Consider the following 24,568-nt stretch of genomic DNA (forward strand, 5'->3'; position numbering starts at 1 on the left):
AAACTCCACAGATGATTGGAATATACAGACATATTTAAGAGTTGTTGGTATGGAGCTTCTATACTCAAAGCTCAGGGGAGTAGCCTCTGAGGAGTGATCCTCAGAGGAGTAGCCTCAGCTTGTTAGAAATGCAGAATCCCAGGCCCCAACCCAGAGACATCTGCAACAGAGGCTGCATTTTATCAGGATCCCCATGTGATTCTATTAGTCATGTACGAATGTGAGAATTGAACTATAAAGATTGCTGAGCGCCGAAGAATTGATGCTTTTGAATTGTGGTGCTGGAGAAGACTCTTGAGAGACCTTTGGACAGCAAGGAGATCAAACTAGTCAATCCTAAAGGAAATAAAGCCTGAATATTCATTGGAAGAACTGACGCTGAACCTGGAGCTCCAATACTTGGGCCACTTGATGCAAAGAGCTGACTCATTAGAAAAGATCCTGATGCTGGGAAAGGTTGATGGCAGCAGGAGAAGGGGACAACAGAGGATGAAGATGGTTGGATGGCATCCCCAACTCAATGCACATGAGTTTGAGCCAGCTCCAGGAGATAGTGAAGGACAGGGAAGCCTGATGTGCTGCAGTCCATGGGGTCGCAGAGAACAGGACACAACTTAGTGACCGAACAACAACCAGGTGATTTGTGTGCATGTTATAGTTGAAGAAGCTCAGGAAGATTTAGCTGAAACAGGAGGAATGTCCTCAGTGTTAAGACAACCTGGGAGTTTATAAAATTCCTGTTGCCCAGACATGACCCAGGCCACTTCAAACTTGGGCATCAGTAGTTTTAAAGGTCCCCAGGTGATTCCAATGTGCAGGGCCGAGGACCAGTTTGTAGAAGGTGTAGCTGGGGCAGATGTGCAGGATAAGGGCAGTGTCTGAGGAGATGGTCCCTTCTGAGGGCAGGGTTCCTCTGGGGTCAGCCTGGATTTCTTTCCACGTCTCACGTCCTGTGACCTGGAGCAAGTCAACCCCTCAGAGCCACAGCGTCCTCATTTCTAAGACTGGGATACCAGTGGTGCCTGCCTCTGAGGGCAGTTAGGATGAAGTGGGGTAAACCAGGAGATCTGACTCTCAGTAAGGTGCTTCATGTCAGCTCTGGCTTTTGTTATTATTTGGCACAATCTTCTGGTATGTTCAATGAAGCACAGAGGGTTAAAAGCGGATAGTGGGAAGACCAACCCATCATATCAAAGTGTGAAATACGGGCCCATCACTTAATCTCTCTGAGCCCTGCTTTCGCATCACAAACCATTTATAACAGTAACAGGGGACTTGTTGGTGGTCCAGTGGCTAAGACTTCAGCTCCCGATGCAGGGGGCCTGTGTTCGATTCCTGATGGGGAAACTAAGATCCCACATACCAGTTTGCATGCTGAAACTAAAGATCCCACAGGCCACTATGAAGACCGCAGATCTCCATGTTGCAGCTAAGACCCAGCACAGTCAAATAAATAAATAACAGTACCCACCTGTGAACGTAGTCACCTCTCACAGGAGGTGCTCAGGTCTTTGCCCACCTGGAGGCCACATAGCCCAAACAGACACAACTCCATATCATGTATCAAGAGATGGATGACATTTTTTTAAAGATTTCCTAAGGAGTCAAGAAGGTATTCTTGTCCTGTCCCTAATGGCAGACACTTTTCCTGACTGTCCACGGAAATCTCTGTTTTGACACTCCAGGTTCCTGTGCCATGCTGGCCACCTCTTACCTCGTTGTCTTTACACAGCCTCTGGAAAGCCCTTCTGAAGAGGCATTCTACAAAGCCACACCTCCCTCACCTCTTTTAGCAAAACAAGAGCTACCTGCCAGGCACTGTTGAGAGCACTTTATGCCTCCAAGAATCTCACCCAGAGTTCACAGTCATCCTCAGAGGTAGATCTATTACTGTGCCCATTATGCAGATGAGGAAACTGAGGCACAGTTTTGACAATTGACTCAAGATTATAGTGCTTATAAGTGTGGAATCACCAACCTAATCCAGGCTCAGCACCTGTCCTTTTAGCTTCTTGAATGTCTCCTGTGCTGGAGTCCCTCTTGGTCCACATAGCGTTAGAATGAGAAGCAATTTGAGCTTGTTTCCCAATACATTCAAATAACAAATATCTATTGAGCACTATGTGCTAGATCCAGGGACACAGCTGAGCAAACAAGATGTAGTCCCTGTCCTCACAGAAAGAGTTGCTTAAATTGTTTGAAAAGGAAAGAGGGACTTCCCTGGCAGTCCAGTGGTCAAGACTTCTTCTGATGCAGAGTATGCAGGTTCAATCCCACCGAATCAGGGAGCTAAGATTCCACATGCCTCGCAGCCAAGAAAACAAAACATGAAACGGAAGTGATACTGTAACGAATTCAGTGAAGACTTTTAGATGGTCTACATGAAAAGAAAAGAAAAAGGTCCAGGTAAATCAGGAAGGGGACAGGCATTGTTTCCAGACCCTCTAAGACCGGCAGATCTGCTTGGCGAGTGGCCAAATCTCACCCCCTCCCCACGATTCACCCAGAGAGTCGGGGGTGGGGGTGGTGGTGGTGGGGGGACAAGCCCCTCCTCCCGCCGGCCCTGAGTGTGGGCTTGGTCTCTGGTGACGGAGGAACACGGTGGGTCACCTGACGGCAGGACCTTGGTCTTCAGGCGCCACAGCCCCTGCCCAGACCTTGGCAGCTTTCCGCCAGGATCTGGGTGCCTCCCTTCGACTTCCTCTCTGCCTCCCTCTCCCCAGATGCTGGTAATTGGAAGACAAAGGAGTTTCAGACAGTTGGGGACCCGCGTCCTTTGAGTCTCTGAAAACATGCTATCATTAATTAAAGACTTTGGCTTCTGCAGGGCCCGGGCCTGCCTTTTTCTGGCTGGGCCTCAGACTTATGTCTTTCCAGTAGTGTCTTCTTGCTAAATTTTTCAGTGTTTTTAACATCAGACTGATGTTACGTATAATTACCAACTTTGCACCCAAATTATATTTGACATGGCTTGTGCGGGAAATTAGACCATTTCAGCGCCTGCAAATTCACCTGGGGAAGCCAAGGCAGGCATGAGGGCGTGCTGCAGGGAGGTAATTTAAATATTACATGCACCCTCGTGAAAATGCCAAAACTCTTTAAACTGCCAAGAAGAATTTTATCTCCCCCTCCACTTGGCCCCCCTCACCAACCCCGACTTACTGAGTATGCAGAGGGTCGGGAAGCAGGGCTCTGTAGGTGTGGGGCCGTGGGGAGCCCTTTGCATGGAGGGGACGCATTAGGATGACCTGTTTTGTCAAGGGAAGGGCCTCCAGGGACACTGTGGGGGCCCTGCTGTCCCCTCTGTGGGGAGGACCCGCTGTAGTGGTGTCTGTCTGATGGTCTGCTTTTCCTCTCTCTCCCCGCTGCCTTTGACCCATCAATTCCTGTGCCAAGGGAGCCAAAGTTCCCCACCCCATCCCATTCTGGACAAGGAGGAGGATGGGGTGGGGAGATCATGGGGTGTGCCCAGAACCCAGGCCCTCCCAGGATGGCTGAGGCTGGGGCCAGTCTAAGCGGAAGCCTATCACTGGAGTCCCCTTTGGACCAGACAGGCCCTCAGGAGTTTTGCTTTGTCATTAAGAAATAATTTGATGTATTTATTTATGTGGCTGGGCTGGGTCTTCGTTGCTTCGTGGGCTTTTCTCCAGGTGCAGAGAGCAGGGGCTACTTCTCTTGTTGCAGAGCAAGGGCTCTAGCGCACTCAGGCTTCAGTAGGTGCAGCACATGGGCTCAGTAGTTGAGGCTCCCAGGGTCTAGAACGCAGGCTTAGTAGTTTTGGCTCTTGGCTTTTGTTGCTCTGTGGGAATCTTCCAGGATCAAGGATTGAATCCATGTCTCCTGCATCAGAAAGCAGATTCTTTTACCATTGAGCCACCAGGGAAGCCCACTTTGCCATTAAAAAATATATATCCGTTTATTTTTGGCTGCTCTGGGTCTTGGTTGCTGTGCACAGGCTTTCTCTAGTTGCGGTGCTCAGGTTTCTCATCGCGGTGGCTTCTCTTGTTGCAGAGTACATGCTCCAGAGCGTGTGCTCGGTAGCTGTGGTACACAGACTTAGGTAAATGGGATCCTCCCGGTCAGAGATGGAACCCATGCCTCCTGCACTGGAAGGCAGATTCTCAACTAGTGAACCACCAGGGAAGTCCTGCATTGTCATTTCCACCTGGAAGTTCTGTTGAAATGACAACAGATCCTAAATACCTACTATGTGTTGGGCATTAGGGATCCAGAGAAGGATAAAACTCATTCATTTAACAAATGGTTATTGGTGCTATCCACTGGGAATACAAACTTTGAAAAGATTCATTTATTCGTTTGTCCATTCAGCGTACGCTAACTAAAAGTTAGTGATGTGCCAGGTGCTGTGCTGGGTCACAGAGATGAAACAGGTTGTGCCAACCCTCAGTTGCTCACAGTGAAGCTGGGAAAACAGACTTCCAGGCAGATTCACTGCGTTCATCAGGCTGGAAGTCCAGACTCTGCCTCAGTTGTCTCCCTGCTGTTGGAGGCTGCCCAGTGAAAGGAGGGAGACACTGCCAGCTGCTGACACATTGCTATGAGTCTGATGACAAGGCAGGGGCTCTGCTGCTGACAGGTAGCCCCGCCCCAGTCCATGGGGGTGGGGAGATGCAAAGCCCAGCCTGGCAGTGTTGGGATGAGAAGCCTCCTATTTTCCTGCTTCTTGCATACTGATCCCTGTCTTAGACTACTGAAGGACAGCTGGCCCTTTGGTGAGGTTTACCACCTGCTGGGAGGCATCCTGGGCCCTTCAGAGGCAGGAGAGAGAGCAAGGATGCAGGAGGGGAGAGGATGCAGGAGACTGAGGCTTGCTACTGCTCCCTTTCCCTGGTACCTGGGAAGGTCCAGCATCTGACACAAGGCAGCCTGATGCAGGGACCCTCAGCCTGGAATAAAGGAGCTCCATGGGGATCCCAGGGGGCGCAGTGGTAAAGACTCTGCCTGCCAATACAGGAGATGCAGGAGACCTGGGTTCAATCCCTGGGTTGGGAAGATCCCCTGGAGGAGGGCATGAATCTGCCTGAGAGTCTGTTTTCCCAGCTTCACTGTGAGCAACTAAGGGTTGGCATAGCCTGTTTCATCTCTGTGATCCAGCACAGCACCTGGCCCGTCGTCGATTTTTAGTTAGCATATGCTGAATGGGCAAGTAAACGAATGAATGAATGAATCTTTTCAGTGTTTGTATTCCCAACGCATAGCACTGTGCTTGACACATAGGTACCCAATAATCATTTGTTAAATGAGTGAGTTTTATCCTTTTCTGGATCCCTAATGCCCAACACATAGCAGGTACTTAGGATCTATTGAATTGAAATGACAATGCAGGACTTTCCTGGTGGTCCAGTATTCTTGCCTGGGAAATCCCACAGACAGAAGGAGCCTGGTGGGCCATAGTCCATGAGGTTGTGAAGAATCAAACATGATTGAGCATGCACGCACACAAGGGCATATCCTGCCCAGGCCTCAGAGCCTTCCAAAGTTTGGAAGGGCCCTGGAACCTCAGCCTTGGGTGGTGGCAAGGAAGGCTGAGTCTAGGCAGCATCCTTGGTAGACCATTCAGCAAATCCTAATCCAGAGTATCAGCCTCTGTCCCTGGATGGGAACTAGACCTCCAAAATTTTCTCTCTTCTTTCCTGTCTATTCCCTGGAGTCTTTTTCTTCCCTTCCACAGGCATGAATGGCCTTGCACATTCAGGGCCTTGTACACCTGTCCAGGTGCAGCCCTGATTCCTGAGATCACCTGGGCATGTCTACACAGATATGGATATGGCCTCCAGTGTTTCCGGGCTGTGTGTGTGGTGACACTAGAGCAGGGTCTTGAGAAGCAGAGGGTCCTGGAGTTGTTGCCACAATTAAAGCCTCAGATTCTCCCTGCATTCTGAGTTTCATTCAGTCCTGGGGACAAACCCACCCACTGGGTAGTGAGATAGTAGCTCTTATTATTCCTCACTTCACCAACAATGAAACAGGCCCAGAGAAGTTCAATAACTCATCCAAAGCCTCACAGCTAGGTTAAAGTCAGGCATCCTGGAAGCTTTGAGCCCAAGGCCCTAACCACCAGGTGATGCTGTGGGCCCCACACCCTGCTACACCACAACCTCCCCTGCTTGCCCTCCCCGCTGCTTGCCCTCCCCCTTGCTTGCCCTCCCCCCTGCTTTGTAGCCCACAGTACTTTAACCATCTGTGCTGGTTAAACACATGGTGAATTTCTGCTATTTGCTTTTCTGTCTCTTCCCCTTCCTCTCCCCACCTGTTGCCTGCACCCCACCCCACCCAATACAAGCTCATTTACTTTCAAATAAGCAAGGTCCGTATAGTCAAAGCTATGGTTTTTCCAGTAGTCATGTATGGATGTAAGAGTTGGACCATAAAAAAAGGCTGAGTGCCGAAGAACTGATGCTTTCAAATTGTGGTGTTGGAGAAGACTCTTGGGAGTCCCTTGGACAGCAAGGAGATGAAACCAGCCAATCCTATGGGAAATCAACCCTGAATATACATTGGAAGGACTGATGCTAAAGCTGAAGCTCCAATACTTTGGCCACTTGATTTGAAGAGCTGACTCATTGGAAAAGACCCTGATTCTGGGAAAGATTGAAGGCAGGAGGATAAGGGGACAACAGAGGATGAGATGATTGGATGGCATCACCAACTCAATGGACGTGAGTTTGAGCAAACTCCGGGAGATAGTGAAGGACAGGGAAACCTGGCATGCTGCAGTCCATGGGGTCACAAAGAGTTGGACATGACTGAGAGGCTGAACAACAACAAGCATCTGCCCCTATTTTGTTTGGCTGCACTGAATCTTAATTGCAACATCTGGGATCTTTAGTTGTGGCATATGGGATCTAGTTCTCTGATCAGGCATCCGACCCAGGCCACCTTCATTGGGAACCTGGAGTCTTAGCCACTGGACCACCAGGAAAGTCCCAGGGTTTTGTCTTGTTCCCTCTGCCTCCCCAGTGTTCTGACACATAGTAGGGACTCAACAGGCATGTGTTGCATGGAAGGACTTGGTGCCTGAATGGACAGGGTCATCCAGCCCTGGCACCCAAGACCTCCTGCTATCCTGGGTCCTGAGGAGGGAGGGGATGTGAAGGACAGGAGGCTGGGCCACTTGAGGGCTGCAGAGGATATTCCCAGCTCCTCCCCTGACTCACTTATATTCTCCCTCAGTGATAGCACAGGCATCTGAGCTATGGCTGGCAGGGCTGGCGGGGACTCCTGAGCTGGCACAGGGCGCCCTGGACGTGGCTCCTCCCTGCTCTGCTCTCCCAGGAAGGCGGCCAGGCCTGGGGTGGGGTGGCCTCTTGAGTGCACCCTGGCCCCAGATAGTGCCCAGCAAGACAGGTGAATAACTGCTCCTGACCACTTCTCGCCTCTCTGGTATCCACCTCTAGTATCCACAGCCCCACCCTGCCCCCGCTAGGTCCCCTGATGCCCCCACCCACCACTAGGTGGCACCAAGAGCCCTGAGACAGTGGGGAGCTTCCCCAGAAGGGCTCACAGGTAGGGGTGGGTGGACTGGCTGGTCCTAGCTTCCCTCATTCTGACACTGGCTGGATTTCCTGCCCCCACGCCCTTCCTTTGAATGGCACAGTGGCCCCAAAGCCCTGTGCTAAAGGATATTCATACTTTGCCTTACATTCCCCCACAAGGCTTGCAAAGGCCCAATGAGGAAGACACCATTTCTGTCCCCATTTTACAGATGAGGAAACTGAGGCACAGGGTGGTTAAAGCAATGTATCCAAGTCACAAAGCTAGCAAGGAGACCCAGGATTCAAACTCTATCTTCCTGGTTCTACTCTTAACTACTGCTTCCCTAAATCTCTTTCATTAAGGTCAGTGGCCCCCCCAGAGTGAACCGTGGGGCCCCAGAGCTAGCTGGCCAGAGGCTGTGAGGAAGCTTTCAGAGTAGAGGGGCTGACTTGGAGGGCTGAGGTAGGTTTGGGAGGGGAGAAGCTAGGGCCTGAGAGCAGGATGCAAGGGAGGATGGAAGAGCCATGCTCCTGACCCCCTAGCAGCTGCCTGACCAAAGGTCCAGGAAGTGGAGGAGAGAATACGGGAGATACCTGGAGGGGAATCCCGGGGTGGGGAAGCAGAGCCAACTCTCCCAGAGGGCCAAGGAGAGCCGGGAGGAACTTGACGGGCAGGTACAGGATGGGGGAGGCGCTGCCCTTGGTGTTAGAGGGAGTGCTGGCTCCAGGTGGTGTTGAAATCCAGAGGCCCTGTTTTCAGCTGTGTGGGCTGCAGTGGTCCAGCCCAGACTGGGGGCTCTGGCTCTGGAGGGCTGGAAGAGTCCCCATACGTGGGAAGCTGGGCCTGCCCTGGGAACTCTGGGGATCGAAGCAGGATAAAAGGCTCAAGTGGGTTTCAGCCTCAGCCCACCGTGACATCCAAGTGGCAGTGCTGTCTACCCGTCAGCTGTCTACATATTGATTGCGTGTGTGCCAGGAACTGGGGACCTTGCGATGAATAAAGTCCCTTCCTTCTTGGCACGTAAGCACTGGTTTTGGAAAAATAGGCAATAAACAAGAAACAAAGAGATAAGACAAAAAGTGAATGAGGATCAGGTTTAGACTGGGTAATCCGGGAGGACTCCTCAGAGGAGGTGGTATTTGATATAAAGGGCCAGAAAAGACTTTCCAGGCAGAGGGAACAACAGAAGTCCAGGCCTTAAGACAGAAGAGACCCTGGAGCGAAGACATAGACCAAAGGCCAGTGGATCTGATGCAGAGTGAGCATTGGGCAAGAGGGAGGGGAAGGAGGTGGCAGAGGAGGTCAGAGCCAGAAGAAGGAGGCCCTGGCAAGGTACAGACTGTTTCCTAGGTGGGAGAGAATGTATTTGAAAGATGTTAGCACAGAAGAGGCAAGATTTGGTTTGCCTTTTGGAAGATTATACTTGTTGATATTGGAGAATGGATTACAGAGGGCAAGGGTGGGGCAGATCACCCCAGAAAGCCAGGGGCTCAGGCTGGAGAGGGTCACACACCTGGGTAGCTGGAACTATGGGAGAGGCACTGAACTGGGACTCTGTGCTCTGCCCTGGATTCTAGCCCTGACCACATCCCTCACTGGCTCTGTGACTTAGAGATCACTGTCCTTCTCTGAGTCCCAGTGTCTTTATCTGCAAAATAGGGACAAGAATAGCTGCCCAATCTCCTTCCCTAGGATACAGTGATGGTTAGGGTCGGGGAAGGACAAAGGGCCAGGGTTTTATAAACCACAAGGTCCGAAGTATGTATCCAGAAGATGAGAGATCCTTGAACCTGGAGCTACTCTGGGAGGCAGATTTTTCCTGGGGGGGGGGGGGGGGAGGGAGCTGTAAAATGGGGGGAACATTGTGACTGAAGTTATCACTGTGGGTCAGACCCCTACCCCTCCTCTGGGTTCCCCAGTCCTGGTCTGGGAGCCCAGCTCTACTCTGATTCCCAGAGGCTGCCAGCACCCCTCCCCCACCCTCGGTCCCTCAATATATTTTTTTTCTTGCATCTTCTTTTTAAAATAAAAACGCCGACCGCTCGCGGCTCGCTGATGTTTATGCCTCAGTAATACATTATGTATTATTTTGTTTTAAGCACAGCTTTTGCATCCTGACAGTAACAATAAAATGTGACTATGGGATTGCTAATACAGACAGACTAATGTTTCCATCGCCCGCCTCTTTTTTTTGCGTCCTAAGCACTTTTGAAAAGGCTCCTTTTATATTCCTAATAAAATTATAGCAAAATACATCGATTTACTGGAAAAGAGTTTAGGGTCGAGGTTGAGTTTTTTTCCTCCCCCTCCCCCTGTGTGGGCTTCATCTCCCCTCCTCAAAGACTGATGAATATTCTGAATCAAAGCTTCTAAGTGCTTTTTGACCCTTGACCCCAGGTTGCCTCCACCCGCAGTGGGACAGACTATACTGATCACCTGGCCCCCTGCCAGCTTCAGGACTGGCGTGTGCGTAAGCTGAGGACGTAGGGTGTCAGAAGTGGGGGGTGTATCTGTGTTAGGGCGTCCGTGTGTTGAAGTGTGTGTGGGGCTACAAGCAAAGATGATGGGGGTCTGACTGTGTTCAAGGGTGTGTGCTAGCGTGTGTACCCATGTGATTATTTCTGTGAGGGAGAGGTAAGGGGGTGAGTGTCCAGGTGTGTGGACTTGTGTGTTACATCATTTGTAGGGGGTGGGGTGCCCTGGAGGCAGGACATGGTGAGTGTCGGGCTGTGGAGTGTTTGTGGGTTTATGGATGGGGGCCATGGATCTATTTGGAAGATAGTGTGGCCACGTCAGGACTCTGTGACCATGAGGGGAGGACTGAGAGGTGTCAGCTTACATCAGGGATAGTAACTGTATTTCTGTATTTAGTTCTTTGCAAGTTCGTGTTGCATGTTGTCCAAAAGACTACAGATCCAGAAGTGACTTTCCATCTAAAGAATGGGGTCTCACTCCCGCTGCCCACTGTGTCTTTTCACTCTAGTTGTGTGTATATGTGTGCGTGTGTGTGTCTACATGGGGTTCTGTGAGGTCCAGGCATGTACGAATGGGTCACGGCAAGGTGGTCCTGCATGTATGGGGACCACTGCTCACCGTGACTGTGACGGGTTGGGTGTCACCTAAGCCCACAAGCAGACATCAGATCTTTGGAAGGATTTCCAGGCGGCAGCCCTGCAGCTGCAGGTAGCCTCCTGGCAGAGGTGGCCTGGGGGCAGCAGGCAGGGGCCACAGGAAAAAGACACTGTGGATGAACAGAAGGGAAGGGGGCCCAGGAAGGGCGGGGGCTGGCACATATTCCCTTCGCCAGCATCAGCGCCTACATCTAGGCAGCAGGTCCTGGTAGGCTGAGCAGGAGAAGGTGGCCTAAACCCACCTGGGATATGCACTTGGGGGCCCGACCCAGAATCTGGGGGGTAAAGGCTCTCTTTCTAGCTCCTTGTGTCTGGGTTTCCTGGACCCAGATCCCACCAGCTTACACCCTGCACCCAGAATCAAAAGTCCAGAAATAAAGAGACCCTCAGGCGCCCCTCCCCAACCTCCATGGTGTCTCCCTCTTGCGAGTGAGAGCAGCACATCCCTTGAGACCCTCGGGACCCCTTGGCCAGGGGGCTGCTTCCCAGATCCGGAGGTTAAGGGAGGCACCCACGGAGAACCCTGGATCCCCTGCACCCCATCCTGGAGGAGCTGAGCGCCTGCAGCCACTCCTGCCACTCTGGCTGAGCCACCCGCCCTCCCCCACTCTGCCCCGCCGCCTTCTCTGAGTGTATGTGGATTTGCACGATTCAGAAACAGGGAAGGGAAAAAAAAAAAAAAAAAGGAATTGGGTTTTGTGTACTAAGCACTTTTGAGGGCAATGTGGGGCTCCCTAATCCAGAGGTTTATAACCTCCCCAGCTAATGCTCTCTGACACTGTGTTTTGATATCATTACTACATTATACTCACAATTTTTGAGTGAAAAAATACAGTACTTAGAAAGTCGAAATTCATAAATAAATTCATGTCAAACCGCACTTAATATTGATTTTGTTAGTGTTCAGATTCAATAATAAGGTACTGCGTGCATGAATATTTAAATATAATCATCATTTCTGCATCTCCTAATGGCCTCTGCTCCTCTACACTCAATTTAAACACAATTTAAAAACTATAATGTATTGAAAAATACTAGGATTTAGCAATAAATCATCATCGGGAGATTCCAGGCCTCTTATAGGGTGGCTCGATATGGGTTTCTCCAGGGACTGTACAATTAGATTCATGTTTTTAAACTTCTCAATTATCCATATACCATAATTTTATGTGAAAGTTTGTTTCGCTTCCCCCCCTCGCCCCCGCCCGCTGCCGCCCCCACCCCTTGTCGCCCCCCGCCACCAGCCTTTCTCTGTAGGAAGCGGTAGGACATCGCTTAAGTGTTCTCGTAGCCAGAGTGGAGTGGGGTCAGAGGTGGCCGTCCTCAAACTGAATTAGAGGCCAGGCCTGCCAGAGGCAGCCGGCGCTGAGTCACTTAATCACATTATTTGGGAAAAATATAGGGGGGAAAGAGATAAAATGACTTAAAATGAACTTGCCAAGGAGGAAGTGGAGTTTTTTAGATTTATTTAAAAAGCAATCCTTGGCCTGATGAAATAGAGGCAGGGCTGCGGCAGGATGTGGTATGAGCAGCGGAGGGGCAGAAGGGGCGGGGGCCCTGCTGTGGGAACAGAGGGGCATCCAGCCCAGTCCCTGGGCCCCAGGCCTTGGTGAGGAGCCCCTCGGGATGCAGAAAAGCCCTGGGATGAGGATAAAAGGGGTGCTGTCAGGATTTGGGGAGGCTGCTGGAATCCCGCATCTCAGCGCCCAAAGGCAGGCTGAGGCGGTAGGGGGTGGGGAACATAGGGTATGGCAGGGCCCCCGGGCCTTGAGTGGTGCCCTGGTGGCGGCAGGCAGCAGCTGGTGCTGACAGATGGCTGCAGAAGTGGCACAGCAGTGCTGATTGATGACAAGAGTGGACGGTGCCCACTGGCTCAGAGCACTGAAATGCACCTCCAGTCGACAGAACAGTCATAGACCGTCCCCACTTAGCAAGCCCCTACTGTGTGCCTGGTACTTTACATGTGGCTCACGTGAGCCCCGTATTCACTGTGACTATGAGGCATGGTCATGCCCATTTTACAGATGAGAGAGCTGGAGTTCAGAGCTGTGAAATAATCAGTCCAAGGACACACAGCTGGGACAAGAGGAGGATTGAAACCCAGAGCCTGCTCCCTCTAGAGTCAATGCTCTTGTTGCCTGGTTCCATGCTTCTCTTGAGGGGGCATCCCAGGCAAAACTAGTGGTAAAGAACCCTTCTGCCAACACAGGAGACATAAGAAATGTGGGTTTGATCCCTGGGTTGGAAGATCCCCTGGAGTAGGAAATGGCAACCCACTCCAGAATTCTTGCCTGGAGAATCCCATGGACTGAGTAGCCTGGTGGGCTACAGTCCAAAGGGTTGCAGAGTCGGACACGACCGAAGTGACTTAGCACACACACATGCTTCTCTTGGAAGGTGCAGTGGGAGAGTGGGTAGGGTGTTGGCCCTGAGCCATGGCCTCTGACGTGCTCCAGAATTGACGGGCAGCTGTTTATAGCCGAGGGAGACAGGGCCAACATCCGCCCATATGGCGAAGGGGCAGGGACTTGGCACATCTTGATTCTGGAAAACTGCCTCATCCCTGGGGAGCCAGGGAGGGTCGCTCAAGGGAACCCGGAGCTGGACCTCTAGCCTTGCTGCTAATCAAATCCACATGTTGGACAGTGAGGGATGCTCTATCGAAATGTTGTCCCTGGACTACTCTGGAACCGATGGACAGGCAGTCAATAAGAATGGACTCTAGCATTCTAGGTGAGGCTTTCCACACTGGACAAAAATGCCAGCACAGAAGCTTGAACTGGGGAGAGGAGGACCACAAGAGGAGAAGCATCCTGCTGCTTCAAGAGCGGAGAAACGATTTGGCAGGAGGATCAGAGTCATTACCAGAGATGTTTCTGGGTACACGGACTGCAGTCCCAACCTGTCTCTCAGTCTGAGTCTTATTCTGTGTATGCTCGGTTGTTCAGCTGTGTCCGACTCCTGCAACCCAACGGGCTGTAGCCCTCCAGGCTCCTTTGTCCATGGGATTTTCCAGGCAGGAGTGGGTTGCCATTTCCTCCTCTAGGGGATCTTCCCCACCCAGGGATTGAACCTGGGTCTCTTGCATCTCCTGCATTGGAAGGCAGATTCTTTACCACCATGCCACCTGGAAAGCCTGAGTCTTATTCTACATCTGTGAAATGGGGAGAAAGACAGCACCTCCCTTGCAGGTGGGCTGTTCTGGAGAGGAAATACAAGCTTGGTACAGGCCGCAGTAACTGCTATTATGACAGCATATCTGGGGTCCAACTTGGGCTCTAGACCCCTCCAGAGAATATGTTTTTTTTTTTTTTCCTCTTCTGTTCTGCATTTCCTGGGTCCCTTTGGGTAGGTTTGGGGCTATGGGGCTGGATGCTAAGAAGCCACGTCTCTGATTGGGTGAGAGCTGGCTTCCCACCTTCATCAGCTGGCTTTGTCATGAGGAAACCCAGGAGGCCTTTCCCAGGCCAAGGGCACAGGTCAGCAGGGAGATTAGGAGAGAGGGCATCAAGGGCCTGAGCACCTGGCCCTGCGGCTCAGCCTTTCCGGTAGCCCACAGCGTCCACAGTCTCTCACTGAGGCCGTTCATTCATTCATTCACTCTTTCAGCAAATACCTATCATGACCCAGGCACTGTTCGAGGAACAGGAAGATACAGCAAACAAACCAGGACTCACAACCCAAGACTGAGCCTCTGCCTTAAAAAAAAATTTAAATTGGAGGATAATTGCTTTGCCGTGTTGTGTTGGTTTCTGCCATACAGCAGCATGAATCAGCCATAGGTAAGCATATGTCCCCTGTCTCTGGAACCTCCCTCCCACCCTCTAGGTTGTCACAGCACCTGGTTGAGCTCTCTGTGTTATACAACTTCCCACTGGCTATCTGTTTTACACAAGCTAAGGTGTATGCCTTTTGCCACTAGCACTTTGTCTCACTCTCTTCACCTGTGATGGGGGCTCCACCTGTTCCGCCTGCTTCGGGCTAAACTGTGTGAGATCAGTCAGTCAGTCAGTCAGTTCAGTCGCTCAGTCGTGTCCGACTCTCTGCGACCCCATGAATCGCAGCACGCCAGGCCTCCCTGTCCATCACCATCTCCCGGAGTTCACCCAGACTCACCTCCATCGAGTCCGTGATGCCCTCCAGCCATCTCATCCTGGGTCGTCCCCTTCTCCTCCTGCCCACAATCTCTCCCAGCATCAGAGTCTTTTCCAATGAGTCAACTCTTCACATGAGGTGTCCAAAGTACTGGAGTTTCAGCTTTAGCATCATTCCTTCCAAAGAAATCCCACTGTTGATCTCCTTCAGAATGGACTGGTTGGATCTCCTTGCAGTCCAAGGGACCCTCAAGAGTCTTCTCCAACACCACAGTTCAAAAGCATCAATTCTTCGATGCTCAGCCTTCTTCACAGTCCAACTCTCACATCCATACATGACCACAGGAAAAACCATAGCCTTGACTAGACGGACCTTAGTCGGCAAAGTAATGTCTCTGCTTTTGAATATACTATCTAGGTTGGTCATAACTTTTCTTCCAAGGAGCAAGAGTCTTTTAATTTCATGGCTGCAGTCACCATCTGCAGTGATTTTGGAGCCCAAAAAAATAAAGTCTGGAGATCACAGAGGTGAAAGAGATACAAGCTGCCCCCAGAGGAGCTATTGTTCTTTTCCCAATGAACTGGGTCTGATAAGACCCTCATGGATGGAATCATTTTTCTGTCTGCTGCCCTACCAGGCTGGGGCTCCCAGATGGTAAGGGCAGGAGCCAAGGTGAAACAGGATAAAATGTGGGAAATTTGGGGAAAGTGGAAGTTATTTTGGACTCTTGAGCCACAGCAGGTCATCAAGGAGGCCTCTCTAGGCTTCTCTGTTCCAAAAGGCCCCGGGAAATGCTGGCTCTTTGAGAGGCTGGAGGGTGAGAACATGCTGGAGGAGCTCTAGCTGAGACCTTCAACTAAATCCTGAGCCCCAGTTCCCGGCTCCTGATGACCTGGTTGTGGGCCTGGGGTTGGGACAGTATGCCTCTCTCCAAGCTAGTGGCTTAGGAGAGGTAGTGCCCAGAGCCTCAGGTCTGGGACTCCCCTCTCCTGGACAGGAAGGAAGTTGCCGGGGAGAGAGAGGGCAGAGCTTGGCAGAGTGTGAGCAGACGTAGACAGCAGCTCCCATCCCTGGGGCGGTCCTCACCTCTGCAGGTAGGATAGAGTAGGGAGAGCGGAGCCTATAGGGGTTCTTCCTCTTCCCCCTTCAATCGACCTCCCTCCTAAGTCCCCCAGACCTTCATCCTCAGGAAACCCCCTTGTGCCCAAGGACCCCTGAACCACTCTCCAGTTCACCTCTGGTCAACACACTTTCCTCAACTTCCCTCTTCCTGCAAACCTCAGTTTGCCTCAGTTCACCTCTGTCAAGTGAAGCCACTCAAACAGAGTCCCCTCCAGCAGGGCTGCTGGGGGAACTCCTTGGGGCAGGTGACACGAAGGGCCTGGAGAACAGGAAAGGATGTGAGGGACACCCCGAGAGCCCCACGGACTGGTCAAGGTCCGAGGCCACTGACCAGCATCTGAGAATGCAGGCCACACCCTGGTCCTCAGCCCCGGGAAGGACTGGGCGCCTCCCTCGGCACTGTCACTCTGCATCCAGAGCCCGTTTTTTTCTGGAAAACAAGCGACATTCATCACGAGTGACAGCCGGGCCCTAATGCAATCTCAGCCGGAGCCATGAATTGCAAATGTGCTGCAGTGGGGAGGTTGCTCCATTAGGCCCCCTGGGGAGGTCACAGGCCCCGGGCCCCAGGGTGAGGGGGCGCTGGTCAGTGGTGGGAACACCTCTCAGACCCTGGGCCAGGCCCCAGCTGCCTCAGGGTCCTCAGGTACTTGGGGTGGGGGCAAGGGTAAGACTTCAGAGTGGGTGGAAGCGGGGGCCGGTTCCTGGTGACTCAGAACCTGCTTTGGTCCCTCGGTGAGATTCACCGGGAAAAAATAAAACACCCAGGCAATTAACTGGAGCAAGTCAGGTGAGTAGGGCGGGGAGGGTGGGGCACTTGCCAGGCAGTGGAGGGGTGCCCCCTCCTCCCTGGCCGGGAGCACTCATGTGATGGGGGAGCCCTGCTGCTGCCACCTTGGGGAGCCCTGGGGCTCTGCCCCTCACCCCAGGGGACCCTGAACCCCACCCCCGTCTGGCCTCCTTCCAGCTGCCCACACCAGCGAGCCTGGGCTGCACTGCATTCCCGGGGCCCCACCCCACCACGCACATGTATGCCTAGCGCTCTCAGCTCTCCATAAGTCTGTGTTGCCGCTCTCTGCTCACATGCATGTGCCCAGGCCTCACGTGTATGCCCAGCTCACTGCCAGCCCAGCTCTGAGTCAGGACGTGCCAAGCCTGCCTTTGGCACATTTTGTAGCTGCTGTAGATGGGTGGGTTTGTTTTTTCCCTGTGTGTTTTGGGTTCAGGAAAAAAAATATATCCCTAAATGAGTTCCCCCTTGGGCAATTTTCCCTTCATTTTTCTGCCCAGGTGTCAATAAAGGGAACTTCATTGTCTGTTTCAAATTCATTTGCACTTAACTCATCTGGAAGTTTTGCAAGAGCTGTTTGATGTCCAAGAAGCTTCTGAGCTCCCCCTCCCCTCCTCCCCACCCCTGTAATAGGTCCTTTAACCCTTGGAGACCCAGAACTGCCTTTGGGTCTGAGTCAAAGGTCTGCTGTCCCCCCTCCTTCCTCAGTAGGGGAGGAAGAGCTCAGGATGGGGTGGTCTGAGGGAGCAGTATGGGTGGGGAGGCTCTGTCCAGTTTGCCACACTGCCCTCATCTTACCCACCTGGGAATCTTTCAGCACCCCACCCCACCCCCGCATCCCAAGGCCCTGGCTCCTGCTGGGTGCAGGGCCCAGCTGCTGGGGTTTCGAGCCTCCCCTACTAATTAATGGGTGCCTGTGAGGGCTGACCCAATCAGGCACCCAAATTAATCTCAATTATAGCGATTTGGTAACTGCAGCGCTAGCCAGCCCGACTGAGCTGGGATTTCATCACCGAGAATGGAGCCGGGACAACTCAGCCTCGATGTTATCAGCGGGGGTGGAGTGGGGGGCTGGGTGAGGCTCCAGGGCCCCAGGCAGGCCAGCCTTTATCAGCACCATCAAATTAGTTCACAGCAGCTAATATTCACATTGGCAGTCTGGCCTCCCCGAGCTCCCCCTCTGCAACCCAGGTTCTAAGGCAGGCGGTGGGAGCTCCTGCTGGGTTTGGGGCTGTCATACTCTCTTCCCACCTCAGTCCTTGAGGCCTGAGAAGACAGTGATGGGTGAGCCCAATGCGCTCTGGGACTCCGAGCTGGGCAAATTCCAGGTTCTGTGACCCAGGGTCCAGATGGCTTGCCTCCTTCTGGGCACAGAGCTGCTGGAAAGCAGACGTGGGCTGATGACTCCTGGGTGCGGGCAGCTCCCTGAAGTTTCTAAAGCCCATTCCCAGCCAGTCACACTGGTTTCGTCCCTGCAACATCCCACAGGCAGGGAGGGGCAGGGATTATTAACTCCATTTTACAGAGGGGGAAGTAGAGGCCCAGGGAGGAGATGAAGCTTGCTCAGGGAGCCAGTGCAGGAGCCAGGGCTGGACCCAGGCTGTGGGTGTCCTCAACCAGTGCTCGTCCCAGGAGAACACATTTCCCGAGAGACGGTCCTCTGGCCCCTTCGGCGCTCCACCTCCCATCACAGGCCCTGCTCACTCAAGGCTCCTCTGTGTGCCTCTAGCTACCCTGTGCTGTGTGCTCAGTCAAGTCGACTCTTTGAGACCCTATGGACTGTGGCCCACCAGGCTTCTCTGTTCATGGGATTTCCCAGGCAAGAATACTGGAGTGGGTTGCCATCTCCTACTCCAGGGGATCTTCCTGAGCCAGGGATCAAACTCATGTCTCTTGCACTGGCAAGTGGGTTCTTTACCACTGAGCCTAAACTGTTGCCATTTGCTCATTTGTGCTAACAGGTGGACTGCTCTGAGCCTCAGTTTCCTCATTTGTAAAATGGGTATGGAAACAATAGTGCCTGCTGCCCTTCCCACCCTCACTAGGCACTTTTCATCTGCTAAAGCTCTTTATAAATGTTGGGCAATTGATCGTGTCTTTATTAGCAGTGATGGTAGGAGTGGAGAGTGTAGGGTTGATAGTTCATCTGTTCCCCAGCCATGAGGCATTCCCTGTAACCCAAGAGGAGCAGGTAAGGTCACCCTCCCCTGGGTGGGGAGTTGGCTCTCTACTGGTGAGATCCAGGCAGCCGAGGCCAGCCATGGAGGAGGTGCCTGCGGCTCTCTCTCTTCACTCCGGCCCACCCAACACCCACAGTTGAGACTCCCGGGTCATAACCCGCCCGCTCCTGGAGGGCTGAGAGGGCTCCTCGGCGGTCACCTCCCCTATCTGCTGGGATGTGGGGAAGGTGCCTGAACCCATGAATGAGCGAATCAGGTCCAACTTCCCACCCGGGAGACACTCACCCTTCTCCCTCATGGCCCTCCACCCCTGCCTCCCAGGGGCATGTTCTACCCAGCTGATCCATCCCGCCCTTGGCCGCACCCCTGGGGTAGCTCCCACCCACACTGCCTCTGAGCTCAGGGCTTGGTTTGGCCAACAGGGAAGGGGCCTGGAGCTGGAGATGGGGGTCTGTTGGGAGTGTCCCCCACTGGTGCCCCCCCCAGCGAGTGCGTGCCCTGCGAGTCTCCTGCCTGCGCCCCCCACCACCCCACTTCCCGCAAACACAGTGGCAGAATGATTGATTTTGCGGGAAGAGAGGCCACCAGGGGGGGAGCCAGGGCGCCAGGGGTCCTCACTCCATTTGCTTGTGGCTGCGAGTCAAAGCTAGGTCCCTATAGGCAGGGCAGGTGGTGTTCCCCAGCTGCTCAGCCCTGTTGCGGGGGGACAGGGAGGGCCCTATGGGGACTCCACAGCGAGTCTTGGGCCGTGGGGGGGGGACCCAACAGTATTGGGGGAGGCCTCTGACACCTTGGGCTCGTGGTCAGCGCCTTAGAGGACACGGCGGCTGGGCTCACATTTCTCCAGGGAACGGGTGTGTTGGGAGGAGTGGCCCCCTCAGCCCTGCCTTGCTTGGTGGGGATTTTGTGCAGACTTTCTGGAGGGGGACTGGAGGAATGGGGAGATGAAGTTCTGCCCCACATTCCCCAGCGGACCCCAGCCTGACTGGGACTCTGGCCTTGTGATGTAGGCCCAGACGCGTGTAGAGTTCAGTAGGGCCCTAGTGAAAAAGGAGGGAACTCTGAGCCACTTGACAGCTATGTGTCTGCAGCCCAAAGACGCACACATACACCAGGAAGTCACAGGGCCAGAGTCAGGTCATTGAGATACCACACCCACAGAAATGAACACTTTACACAGGTGAGCTCTGTCGCAGGACTGCACTCACACAGACCCGTGTCCCCCAAGAAGACACAGGGCAGGAATAACCACCTCCTTCCAGACCAGTCCAGGGATGTACACACTGACAACAGGGTCTTCAGTGACTAGAAACAGGACCTTTCCTCCATTTCTACTGGAGAGATGAGCAAACCGAAACCTAGGAAAGGGAAGTGATTCAGACTCTGCGTGAGTCAGCTCCAGAAAAACAGGCCGGTGTCCCTCCGTGTGCCACACTTGTCTTGGTGCCCCTGGGCCTGGCACAGGTGTGCTTTCGGAGAAACAGCTCTTTCTAGCAGTGCCCGAGAAGGGGGTCCTTCCTGCCTGCACCGAGCACCACAGGGGGCTTTCTGGGGAGGGGATGGGGGTATCTTTGGAAAGGAGGGGAGCAGGAATTGGGGGGATGGGGCCCTGTGAGGCTTGGTGTCAGCTAAGTGTCTTGGCTTGGGAGAGTGAACAGAGGCAGCTTCTAGGAGCGGAGTACAGCAAGGAGGCGATGGGCTTCCTGCATGTGTCAAGGCTGTGCTGGGTGCCCTGTGAGGCCTGGGGAAGCCCGCAGAGGCAGCCTGGCCTCCAGGGTCTTTGCAGGTCAGCTGAGAGGATGAATTGCTTCCCTCATCCAAGTACAATCACAAAATCATTGTGCAGGCATCAATAACTGCCGTCCCCGCCCCCCCCCCAGCCCCCCACTGCCAACCCAATCCGGTGACTCAGTCCTTGCCACTGGAGCTCAAGGGAGCTGGGTCGCTCTAGGCTTCCATAGGGAGAGAGAGGCCCTGAGCACGGGTAGGGGTGGGTTAGTAGAGAAAGGACATCCCGGATGGACAGAGGCTTGGCAAAGAGACCAGAAGAAGCAGACCCAGGTCCAGGCTCTAAATCCTGTCTGGGAAGCCTGGGGAGACCAGCAGAGGCCCCATAGGGGCTGAGGGTGGCACCAAGCACCCCTAGTGCCAGTTCATACCCAGGGATTTGTGCAGCAAGGACCCTATCTTACTGACAGCCATCACCTGAGCTACAGTAAAGGCTCTGAGATGCCTGCACGGGTGAGGAATTCTTGTATTCCCTTTACCCTACTGTGGTCTCCTTTCTCTGACCTTATGGAACTTATGTTTCAGTGATTATCTACCAATGTGCAGTTTGGAAAACTCTAAGCTAAATCTTTAACCTTCCCCATCCCCACCTTTTCCTGATTACTAAGGCATTTCAGTTTTTTCGAGATCATTGCAAGAAATCTAGAAAATATAATAAAGAACAGGAAAGATTGTTGAGGTCTTTCAATACCTGACCACGCAGCAGGAACCACTGTTAACATTTTGGTCCATTCTTCTCTGTCTTTTTATTTTCTCTGAATGTGTGGAAAGTGTGGGAAGGTGCATGTGCTCTGCTGTGCTGTGCTTAGCTATTCAGTCATGTCTGACTCTGCGACCGCATGGGCTGTAGCCCACCAGGCTCCTCTGTCCACAGGGATCCGCCAGGCAAGAATACTGGAGTGGGGTTGCCATTCCCTTCTCCAGGGACCTTTCCAACCCAAGGATCAAACCCAGGTCTCCTGCATCGTAGGTAGATTCTTTACCGTCCGAGCCACCAGGGAAGCCCAGGAAGGTGCATAAAAGCATGTAAATCTAAATTTGAATAAGGTATCTTTGTATCTTGCTTTCTTCCCTGCATTTTTATGAATTACTTAATACATATAAAAGTACACATACAGTTTAAAGAACCATAATAAAACAGCCGGGTATCCGCCACTCAGTTTAAGAATTATATACTGTTTTTCACTTAGCAGTAGGCTCTGAACATTTTCCCATGCCATTAAATATTCTTTGAGAACTTGAGTATTTGGCTGCCTGGTATTCCTTCAAGGGGTGTGTGGTATTTTACTTAACAACTCTTACCTTCTTAGAAATTTAGATTGTTTCCAATTTTTTACTATTAAAAGAACTCTGTGATGAACACTATTTTATATAAATCTTTGCCCCATAATCAGAACCTCTGATTATTTCTTTATAAAATTAAAAGATCAATATTTTAAAATAGTAATAGCCAACATATGCCAAGCATATCTTTGCCAGGTATCGGACAGCTTCAAATGCATTAGCTCACTGAAATGTATAATTCCATGTGGTAGGAGCTATTGTTATTTCCATTGTACAGATGAACAAACTGAAGGTCAGGGAAGCTAAATGAATTATCTCAAATCACATGATAGTAAATGGCAAAGCTGATCTTTGAACACTGCCAGTAGTCTGGTTCCAAGGCCAGACCTCTCAGTCACTATGCCATGCTCTGGTTTGTCCATTCATTCAACAGTGTCAACTGAGCACCTACTATACATGCCAGGAACTATTACAGATGGTAAGTACACAGCAGAGAACCAGACAGATAAAAATCTCTGCCCTATCTTCTAGCTGGGGAGACAGATGGTAAACAGAATAAGTGAAATCCTTGTGTTTTGGGAAGTTAGAAAGTGTCCTGGCCAAAAACAAGCAAATGAAAACAGCAGAATGGGAACACAGAAGTGGATGTGCAGTATAGAATAAGGAGGCTGGGGAAGGCCTCACAGAGGAGACATTAGAGCAAAGCCTTGGAGGAGGGGAGCGAGGGAGCTAGACTGGGATCCGAGGGGAAAGTGTGCTAGATGGAGGCCTGCAAGTGCAAAGGTCCCTAGGCTGGAGTGAGCTGTCCGGGGAGCACAGGGAGGCCAGCGGGGCTGGACTAGAGTGAGAGATGGAGGGTGGGCGCAGCGAGGCCAGAGAGGCAACGGAGGGGGTACGGATCTTGGGGTCCCGAGGGCCACCGTAAGGACTTTGACTTTTCTCCGAGGGAGGTGGGAGCGATGGAGGGCTTTGAGCTGAGCAGTGATGTGGTCCAGTTTACCTCTAACGAGATCCCGCTGGCTACTGTGTAGAGAATCTCTGTAGGAGGCAAAAGTGGTAGTGAGGGGCCCCCTGTGACAGTGGGGCTGGAGATAAAAGAGGCTCAGACCAGGTTGGTGGTGTGGGGGGTCAGGGAAGAAGTAGTTTCCTTCTGGATATATTTTGAAAATAGAGTTGACAGGATTTGCAAATCACTTGACTCTGGAATTTTTTTTTTTTTTTTTTTTTTGAGGAATCAAGGATGCCTCCAAAGTCTGGATCTTGAACCCTGGAGAGGAGGAGAAGTATTTAGTACAGCTGAGAAAATCTGGGAACCATCACTGCCAGCCTGGTATCCTGTTCTCCACTTGGCACATAGGAGGATGGTACTTCCTGCTCCGTTGAAGTTAGACATGGCCATGGGATGAACTTCGGCCAGAGAGCTGTGGGCAGGAGTGAAATGTTTAACTTCTGGGCTGAGGCTATAATCACTTCCAGCTCTTCTGGTCTCCTGCCAAGGCTATCTCTGGAATTTGGTGGAACTTCCATCAGCCTGGGACCCTAAGTGGAGGAGAGCCCTCTGCCCACCTGCCCTGGACATGTGTCATCACAAAGAAATAAGTGTTTGTTGTTCTAAGACAGGCTGAGATTCAGATGTTATTTGCCATCACAACATAATTTAACCTATCCTGAATAATACAGGGACCTGTTAGTAGGACTGCCATGTAAGGTTGCACATGTTGTACACTGAACAAAGGCAGCATCTCCAAGAAGGTTTCTTCCCGTTCATAGACTTGTCTAACTTCTTGATCCTGAACACGCATAAAGCACTGTGTCCTGTTGCAGTTATGCTCAGGGCATCCCCTGAGGCCACTCTTCTTGTTTACCAAACTCTCTTAGGGACCTGATTTCCACCCCCTACCCTCACCCAACCCTAAACCTGCTACAGCTGCCTCACAGGGCAGGGGTGGTGGGAGGAGGGTTCGCTGTGTGACTTGCCTGAGTGCTTGGGTACAAGTGAGCAAGAGTGTGGATATGAGCCCCAGTCAGGGCTGCTGCTCCCAGGAAAGTCCTTCTGAGCAGATCCAGGCCAAGCAGAAGGGAGGTGCAAGGGGGCACAGCCATGCTCTGGAAGCTTTACCGCTTCCTAACAGGACTCATATGCTCTGGCCACAGATTTAACAAGAAGTCTGATTCATGGACCTGCCATTCAGATGAACTTAAGGTGGATGCTGCTGATTAAACCCCAGAGCCAGTGCTCCCTCCCTATCTCTCCCTCCCATCTCCCCCCTTTATACAAGAGTGAGTCTGGGGTTGCCCAGCAGAACCTGGAACAGGCAGGTGCGTTCTGCTTTCTCCTGGCCAGCTTGCCTACAGTCAGACAGAATAATACATAGTATGAAGCTGCTTTGTTAAATGACTTAAGAAAAGTACTTTCTTCTAACTTGCAAAGGGCTGTATGAGTTAGAGGCAGGTCTGCCTGTTGCCCAGGTGAAGATGTTGAGTGATATATGTATGGATAAGACCAGAGCACTAGGGAGAAGTATGAGCCAGAGAGACACATTCGGGAAGTGTCAGCAAATACAAACTATTGGTATTCAAAGAGCCATGGTACTGGGAGGAGGGATACAAGGAAAAGAGTCAGAAGACTGAGCTTCTGATACTGCAGAGGAGACTGGGGGAAGGAGCACTGGGGGAGATGG

The 24,568-nt window shown here is 52.1% G+C and overlaps 1 long non-coding RNA gene across 1 annotated transcript; it reads left to right on the top strand.

Moving 5' to 3' along the window:
- The first annotated feature begins 22,306 nt into the window (after positions 1–22,306).
- Positions 22,307–23,502, top strand: LOC138415888 (uncharacterized). Its single transcript, XR_011247437.1, has 2 exons — positions 22,307–22,365; positions 23,127–23,502. It is a non-coding gene; the product is annotated as an uncharacterized lncRNA (long non-coding RNA).
- Positions 23,503–24,568: the final 1,066 nt, after the last annotated feature.

This window comes from Ovis canadensis, chromosome 12, assembly GCF_042477335.2.
Source record: "Ovis canadensis isolate MfBH-ARS-UI-01 breed Bighorn chromosome 12, ARS-UI_OviCan_v2, whole genome shotgun sequence".
In the NCBI taxonomy this organism is placed as follows: domain Eukaryota; kingdom Metazoa; phylum Chordata; class Mammalia; order Artiodactyla; family Bovidae; genus Ovis; species Ovis canadensis.